The sequence below is a fragment of the Syngnathus scovelli genome, chromosome 11 (genome assembly GCF_024217435.2).
Source record: "Syngnathus scovelli strain Florida chromosome 11, RoL_Ssco_1.2, whole genome shotgun sequence".
Taxonomy (NCBI): Eukaryota; Metazoa; Chordata; class Actinopteri; order Syngnathiformes; family Syngnathidae; genus Syngnathus; species Syngnathus scovelli.
Genome location: NC_090857.1, coordinates 13256094 through 13265602, shown reverse-complemented (window position 1 = coordinate 13265602; position 9509 = coordinate 13256094).

The window sequence follows — 9509 nt, the reverse complement described above, 5'->3', positions numbered from 1 at the left end:
TCCTCATCCACCGCTTGCTTCACCTTGTCCCGCTTTCTGCGTCGACAGTGCGCGTCTTTGTGCGTGGCGCTTTTGCAGAAGCTGCACCACTGCCTCGGCTCTCTGCGCTCTCCAGGAGCTGACGCACAGTCCGCGGCTTTGTGCCCCTCTGACCACAGATGTAACATGTAAGCTTTGCGCTCCAATTGTCTCTTCCTCTGACTCATCACACTGTCCTCTCCAGAACCAGAAGTGCCAAACTTCTCTGTAATCTCATAGCTCCTCAGTTTGGTCTTAAACTCAGCAAATGTCATCTTCTCATCACTCTGCGTAACATGTACATTTATAAGTATCAGGCGGGCCTTTTAAGATCATTGCCGTGAACAAGTCAGTTATTCCACAGGCCTAGTGCGCCCTCTTGTGGTTCATAGTGAAAATAATATGTGACGTGATCAACTACACTAAGTAATGTATTAATGATCAAGTAATATTGTGTTAACAATTTCACATATAATCTACTCCTGATTATAAGTCACAGCTCCGGTCAAACAATGAAAAAAAAAACGCAATTTATAGTCCAGAAAACACAGTAAATATAAATACAAATATAGGAACTAAAAATAACAATAGTCAAGTAATAAATAAAGGTAACCACCTGAAGAGCGCAACGGCCGCTTGCAATGGCCGCGCGCAATTGCCGCACAAAACGACCGCGCGCAATGGCTGATCGGAACGGCCGTGCGCAACGACCGCGCGAAATGGCAGATTGGAACGGCCGCGCGCAAAGACCCGCACAAGGCCGATCGGACGGCCACGCGCAATGGCTGATCGGAACGGCCTTGCGCAACGGCAGATCGAAATTGCCGTGTGCAACGGCCGCTCCAAAGCAGCACATTTCCTCTCGGTTGAAATTGAAGTGTAATTTGGAATTCCCTCTCTATTCCTGTAGGTGGCCTTAGAATGTCCACCTGGCGCCAGTGACACGATTCTATTCTATATTTGCTGGTCAGGGAGAATTCAGTTTCAGCAATGTGTGCAATCCTATAGTAAGGTAAAGTGGCTGTTGTCGTCCATCACCAACAGCGCTGGTCAAGATCTCCTTTTTAGGACTGAAGTAAACTAGTAGATTGAAAACCGCAGCTGGTGTACAAAGCCATGACATCAGCTCCTTCCCAGGTATAAAAGATACGGGCCTGACAGGGGTTGGGGGGCTTTTTTACATCCATGCCTGGGGCCACTTGTGGTATATGGTTTTTGCTGCTTCGCTGGTCTTCAAAAAACACTCGGTGATCGGTGGCTGTTTCCCGACGAATGAGCACTTCAGGGACCCACGGCTGATTGGGAAAAGATTTTATTCAACCGATGTCAGAGTGAAGTCTTTTCAAAAAGTTGAGTGGCACAAGGCATGGATGTAAAAAAGCCCTCCCCCCCCAAAAGGGGGAGCGAGCGAGAGCGAGCGAACCCGCGCTAGAGTGAGCCCTGGAACCAACGAACGACCCCTGCTCGAACCAACCCCCCCTCTTGTCAGGCCCGTAGCTTTTATACCTGACAAGAAGCTGATGTCACGGCTTGGGGTAACAGCTGTAGTTTTCAATCTACTAGTTTACTTCAGTCCTAAAAAGGAGATCTTGACCAGCGCTGTTGGTGATGGACGACAACAGCCACTTTACCTTATTATAGGATTGCACACATTGCTGAAACTGAATTCTCCCTGGTCACGGACAACTGGCCCTTCTATCTTCTACCAAGTACTTATACATTACTGAAACTAAAGCTTCTCTGTACGGCAAATATAGTTTGATAGTCTTACTACTACTAGTGGATCATCTAGTGCAACATACAGATACGCATAAAGTTCAAAATTCACTTCACACTCAACTTTTTGGAAAGTTTTTTTTTTTTTTTTTGGTATGGCGCCGACGTGAGTGGCAGCCTCCCAGCAGTGTTCTCTCTTTTTCTCTTTATTTCCTTCTTTTCTCCTTTTTCTTTCTGTCTTTTTGTCCATTCGGCGATGCTGGTGCCTTCTACCGCACCTCGGTATCGCTTTGGATGTGATTTTCTTTTTTTTTTTTCCCCTGGGACCGGGATGGCTGCGCACATCGGTCGAGACCGGCGTACCTCTACGACGGCTTCCTGCTTATCCGGCTGATGCTGACCGGGTCCCTTGCCTTGCAGCCGCGACCCCTGTGCTCCCTCGTGCTCGTCAGAACCAGCGACCTTCGCCGTGCTAGCCCCGTGGTGACCATCTGCACGTGCCCCGACTGGGTGCCCAGGACGCTGCTCACACGTTTGCCTGCTTTGTGATGTTTTCACCGATTCACGACCACGGTCCATTGGGTGCCGTTGAACTGGACTACCCTTACACCTGTCTGTGGACCCCGTGGAGGCTATTTTGTGTGTTTTGGGGTGTTTTCTGATATTGAGGGGTGCTGGTTGGGCACTGTTACTTTTTTCTTTTGTCTTTTTGCTTTGCTTTGCTTTGATGGCTTTTATCTTTCGCACTTTCTGGCTTTCTTTGTGGCGCCGTTGTATGGCAGCCTTATGAGGGCCTATTGAGTTGCGCTCATGCCATCTGTGTGTCTTTTGTAAACCCGCTCTGTGGTATGGATACTGCTGGGGCCTGAATTTCCCTGGAGTATTCCCAAGGGATTAATAAAGTTGAGTCTAAGTCTAAGTCTAAGTCTAAGTCTAAGACTTCACTCTGACATCGGTTGAATAAAATCTTTTCCCAATCAGCCGTGGGTCTATGAAGTGCTCATTCGTCGGGAAACAGCCACCGATCACCGAGTGTTTTTTGGAGACCAGCGAAGCAGCAAAAACCATATACCACAAAATTGCAATGGCCGATCGGAATTGCCGTGCGCAACGACCACACGCAATGGCCGATCGGAGCGGCAATGCCCAATGGCCGATCGCCTTTGCCGCATGTAACGGCCGCTCGAAAGCCGGACATTTCCTTTCGGTTGAAATTGCACAAAGTGCAAAAGCTCTTTTTTTTTTTTACTTTTGGAAGCCAGCCGCTGAAAACCTACCCCTTCCCTCCTCTTGCAAAATGCACGAAGTGCGACCGATGAAGCCAAAAAAAGTCCAGCCGAACGGCTGGAGATGCACTCGGGCGTCGCGTCCAAGCTCCAAATGACGCCTCATAAAGCACAGACCATCAGTGACCATCTTGTTGCCTGGCTTTTGTGCTTCATTGCATATGACGCTATGAATGTGTGTGTTTGTTTAGTTGTGTGTGTATGTGCGTGTGTGTGTGCGCGTGTGCGCTCACGCTTGTCAGAGAGCCGAGGCAGTGGTGCAGCTTCTGCAAAAGCGCCACGCACAAAGACGCGCACTGTCGACGCAGAAAGCGGGACAGGGTGAAGCAAGCGGTGGATGAGGAGGACCATACGTGCGTTCAAGGTCCAATTGGAGGATGCCCCGGTCAGAGTCAAGGCGAAGGGTCTTCTGGTCGACTCAGGAGCGACAAAGCACATCATCACTGACATCGGGAGATTTGTGCAGTTTGACCCAACTTTCAAGGCTCCGAGCCATATTCTGGAGTTGGCTGATGGAGAGTGTGACACCGGGATTGCGCAGAGGAAAGGCACTACCAAGTTGCGCTTGAGAGACGGTAAAGGCCGCGTTGTGGATATGTTCCTGATGGAGGCGCTCTATGTGCCATCATTTTCCCAGGACATCTTTTCTGTTAAAGCGGCTACAGCGCAAGGAGCGACAGTCATCTTCAAGGAGGGACAGAATCAGCTCATCCATAAAAATGGTACGGGTTTTGATATTCATATGAATTTGTTGGCTATGACAAAAACAATTCAGCATATCTTATTTTCTATCCAGAGACAGAGAAAGTAACCCAAAATAGACTGGTGAAGTTTGTTACAAAAAGTTTTATTGAATGTGAGACTCAGACAGATGACCTGTATGAACATTTTGAGTCTAGAACAGGGGTGGGCAAACATTTTGACTTGCGGGCCGAATTGGGTTCTAAATTTTGACCGGGGGGCCGAACCAGGAGCAGATGGATGTAGTGTTTGTGTGAAGTAATATAAACGACCTGTAAAGGTCATTGCATAAAAGGTTTTGGCCTTTAGTACGTAGTAAAGCATAGATATTCTGCTATCAGTGATTCTCATAAAATACGACACTATTATTATGAATAACAGTCTCCATCACTTCAGTGCCTGCAGGTCAGATTAATGAAAGATGTTTATCTTATGAGGTCACATCAAACGGCAAACATTCTGACCAAATATATCATCTTGAAGAATCGGTGAAAGCATACATCCAAATAAAGTAATCAAAACGGCAACACGGTGAGGGGTATCTGAAAATCAGAGCAGAGTTTTAACTCACAAACACCTGGTAACAGAGGTGAGGAAACGGGAAACACTTCCTTAAAGTAAGCCTTAAGAACTTTAAAGGTTAAGATTAGTCACAAACAGGTGGTGCGTCAATGTCCTTGAGCATCCTGCATTGTTTGAAAATGAGAATGGTCGTTAGTTTCAATCCCTGCTATTTGTACAGATCATATTCAAAATGCATTTTTTTACAACAAACTTGAAAGCCTCCCCTTCATTTTCAGTGGGAACAGTGTTGTTGGTCTCCCTTTTTTTTGCTAGTGTGTCATAGTCTGGAGTAAAATTTGTTGTGGCAATTCTTAGGAGAGATCCGAGGTGTTGGTCCGTTTACCTAGATCTGTGACGGATTGATGTTGATGTTCATGTGGCTGAACGTCACGTCGCGTACGTCGAGCCAAATTGGCCACTCTTTTTAAACACTCGGCACTCAGTGTCCACCTTGCTTTTCCTTGGGCGACTCATTTTAATGGAAGGATTCCAGGGGAAGGTTTGTGGGTGGCTTTAGCGTGAAACTGTATCCGAAAGCTCGGCGCGCAAATTACAAGAATGCTGTCGTCACAGCCCACGCTCTAAATTCGGCACTGATACAAATAGAGCGCGAGTGCGCCATTTCCGTACTACTGAGTACGTACACGCACTTGTGAGTGTGCACCGAGCTTTCTGACACGGCTTCCGGCAGTAAATGCACAGGCGAGTGGTTCCCCATCTACTGGGGAAACGCAGTCATTGCAGGCAAAATGAACGAAAAAAAAAAAAAGTTTAATAATACAATTTATTTAGGGTTAGCGGGCCGGATTAAACGGTCCCGTGGGCCGGATGTGGCCCGCGGGCCGTAGTTTGCCCATACCTGGTCTAGAAAGAGGGTGGAGACCCCACAACCAAAACCGGATGAGACACAACCAATCCCACCTGATGTAAAAATAGCGTTTTGTGATTCAAACTTAAAATGGGATGGTGAGAGCAACCAGAGTGGTTGTTATCCAAAGCGAGAGAGGAGAGCCCCTCAATATTATTCAGATTGTGATTATGAGGTCAAATGTGATGAAACATTCACAAGAATTGATTATTGTTATCGTGTGACTTGTGATGTCCCACGAACCCCAAAAGAAGCTTTGAGCTCTTCTAAATCAGAGCAGTGGTCCACAGCTATGAATGAGGAAATCGAGTCTCTAATAGAGAACGATACTTTTACTTTGACGAGCAGGTTATAATGAAACCTTCTCACCAACTGCTGATATGACTTCTGTTCCTATTTTGATGTAGCTCGCAGTACAGCACAATTTAGTGCTACATTGGATGAATGTTAAAACAGAAGTTCTCCATGCTCTACAGACTGTGTGATTTACATGGAGCAGCCTGAAGTGTTTGAGGTTAAATCTAAAACAGGAGAGAAACTAGTGTGTAAGCTCAATAAGTCACTGTATGGTTTGAAACAGTCAGGACGAAACTGGAATAGGATGTTACACGATTTCCTTATTGAAAATGGTTTTGTTGAAAATATTGCTGACTATTGTGTTTACTGTAAAAATGTTGGAAATGACAGAATCCTGTTGATTATTTGGGTTGACGATCTTCTTGCAGCGAGTAATCTTGAATTGCTCAGTGAAGTGAAGGAAATGTTAGGGTATAAATTCAAAATTAAAGATCTTGGGAAACTTGCCAGAGATGTGAGTCACCCGGCTCACTCTTTGTTTGACCTTCTGCCCTCTGGGAAGAGGTACAGGAGCCTGCGCTCCCGCACCACCAGACTCGCCAACAGCTTCTTTCTCCAGGCTGTTAGGGCCCTGAACTCGCTACCCCCTTCTGCGTAGCGTGCGGCACTGTTGCACTATTTTCGGGAATGTCTGCTGTACGCGCACTTGCTCCTTTTTTTTTCTGCTCCTCTTATTTATTTATTTATTTATTTATTTATTTATTTATTTATTTATTTATTTATTTATTGTTGTGTTATTTATTCATTATTTATTCAGCACACTTTTGTTATACTTGTTTACTTGTTTGTCTGTTGTGAGCCATGTCTTGTCACCGTGGGATAGGGGGGAACGAAATTTCGGTTTCTTTGTGTCTCTTTGGCATGTGGAGAAATTGACAATAAAGCTGACTTTGACTTTGACTTTTGACTTTGAAACTAAGACATTTCCTTGGCAATGATTTTACCCAGACAAAAGAGGAAGTCAAAATGAATCAAAAGAGGTATATCACAAAAATTCTTGGCAGGTTTGACAAGACTCACTGCAAGCCAAGGTCAACACCATGTGAAATGAAATTTACATTTTACAATGATGATCTACCTACTGATGCTGTAAAATATCGTAAAGTGGTTGGAAGTTTGATTTATGTAATAACATCTACTCGACCAGATCTAAGTTTTGTTGTTGGTAAATTATCTAATAATAATACTTAATACTTGTCTGAACTTAAAGAACAGCACTTGGTGGCTGCTAAACATGTTCTGAGATGTTTGAAATGCACTTTGTGCTATAAAAAGCAAAATGTAAACTTGAAGCTTGTTGCCTATAATGATGCAGACTGGGCAGCTGACCAGAATGACCGGCACAGTGTTACTGGTTACTGCTTTAGTTTGTCTGAGGCTGGGGCTATTATTTCCTTGAAATCTCAGAAACAGCCCACAGTCGCCTTATCTACAAGTGAGTCCCAATACATGGCTCTGTCTGCAACAACTCAAGAAAGCTTATATCTGGTTAACCTATTGAAAGGAATGGACAATACTTTGAACTTTATACCTGTGACTGTTTTTGAGGACAATCAGGGTGCTATTGCTCTCTCCAAAAACCCTGTGTGTCGACAGCGATGTAAACCTATTGACATCAGATACCATTTTGTTCGCTCTGTTATTTCAGAAGGCAAAATTCTTCTTCTCTATTGCCCTACGGGTGATATGGTGGCCGATGTTTTTACTAAGCCTGTTGATAAAGTCAGGATGGAGAAATTTGTATGTTTTCTATTTGGTAACTGAACTATGGACTATGGATATGTCATGTCCCTAATTGACCCTGTGACCCAGTGAGTGTGGGTGTGGTTACACACTTGTGTGCAATTCATAAATAGCAGCAGCTCATTTACAAAGGTGATCACATGCAGGCGAAACCAAATTCATGTCTCTGCCTTATATTTGTCCTCCGTCTTTGCACCGGCTCTTACCGCGATGGCTGGGCCAAAAATAGTTCATGTATTATATGCTTATAAAAAGCATTTAGATTTTTGATGCTCCAGACAGTTATTTCTTTTTTTGGGGAGGGGGGTCAATATGGCTCTTTTAACATTTTGGGTTGCCGACCCCTGATCTAAGCGGTCAAAGACACGTTCCAGACGGACAGGTCCGCAAGGGAGTTAACCCAGAATGAAGCCAAACAGTACCACATCCATCAAGGTTTTGTGGTTTGCTGCAGAATGTGCACAATATCAGAGGAAATCTTTAAAGAAAATGACCGGAGAACAGCGGCAGCAAGTCGCGCCAGCGTTCGCTCACATCCGGTTCGCTCCAATATATTTACTGTTACAGTCAAGCCTCGGTTTTGGAATGTCCCGGTTCTCGAACAAATCGGAATTCGAACGAAAAAGTCGAGATTTCTTTGCTTCGGTTGTCAAACAAAATTCGGCGGTCGAACCTCGCGAGAAAATCGGACTACACGGCCCGGATGCAGACTGACTCCGTTCGTTATTGTATTTTCGTTACTTTGAGGATTGTATTAAACTCCAATCATGCCTCCAAAGAAAGCAAGTGGGAGCAGTAAAGCCATCCTGAAACACAAAGACGCTCTTAAAGCAATGCGACAGATAGTGCCCGGTGCACTGCGGTTGCCCGATCGGACCAAATTAAGCTCCCTGCGCCCTGAGGTCCACTTAAATTTTGGTTTGTACATCAGCACTTTAAAAATATTTTCTAAATTTCAGCGACGGCTCTGTCACAATAATGCAGTGTTGCCGTCGGCGGCGCCCTAAGGTTGCGCGTTTGGTGGTGCGCTGCAGTTGCGTGATCGGACAAGGTGTTTTGTTTTAGTCTCGGAACGGATTAAATTTTTTTCCATTATTTGTAATGGGAACAATAGTGTCACGCCCGTGCCACTTCGCTCGGCCACACCCCTTTCGTTACCATAATGTCTGTCACCTGCTTCCTATTGTTACCCTGTGTATTTAAGCCCTGCCCGTGTGTTTCTCCCTGTCGGTGTCAACTGTTGTGTCCATTCCTGTTCGTGCCCAGTGTTCCTGTTCGTGTCATCTGGTTTTCCCTCGGTCTGTCTGAAGGCTCACGGTCAGAATTTTAATCTTGTCCAAGGGGACTTCATGTCGGTCGGTCTGTCTGTTTTGCTGGCCGTGAGTCTTCCTCCCGTCTGTGTCGTTCGTTCCCCACCTGCCTCCCTTCCAACTCCTTTTCCCTGCTATAAATCCTGGTTCAAGCTGCATTTGGTCGCCCTGGCTCAACTCATTCCTGACAGAAGACACCGACCATCACAGCGACCAGCGCTTGGACCAACCTTTGCCGGCTCCCGCAACTGCTGCATGGTCGCCAAGGAGATGAGTTCAAGCGACGCAAGATGCACGGTTGCCCCCCCCCAAAACAGATCCGACGGCGCGGATGTTGCGGCCGCCACTTGTTCCGGCGGCGCGGATCCAGCGGCTGTCACCGTCGGCCTTCAACGGTGCATGACGCACGGCCGCCCCCCGACCCAGTCCCGACGGCGCGGATGCTGCGGCCGCCACCAGTTCCGGCGGCGCGGATCCAGCGGCCGTCACCCAGTCGGCCTTCGGCGGTGTGTGACGTGCGGCCACCTCCCCATTTCCTCCCGGCTCTTGTTGGACAGTCTTGGACTTTTTCTTTTTTGGGACGTCGGGAGCCGTCCCTTGTGGGGGGGGTACTGTCACGCCCGTGCCACTTCGCTCGGCCACACCCCTTTCGTTACCATAATGTCTGTCACCTGCTTCCTATTGTTACCCTGTGTATTTAAGCCCTGCCCGTGTGTTTCTCCCTGTCGGTGTCAACTGTTGTGTCCATTCCTGTTCGTGCCCAGTGTTCCTGTTCGTGTCATCTGGTTTTCCCTCGGTCTGTCTGAAGGCTCACGGTCAGAATTTTAATCTTGTCCAAGGGGACTTCATGTCGGTCGGTCTGTCTGTTTTGCTGGCCGTGAGTCTTCCTCCCGTCTGTGTCGTTCG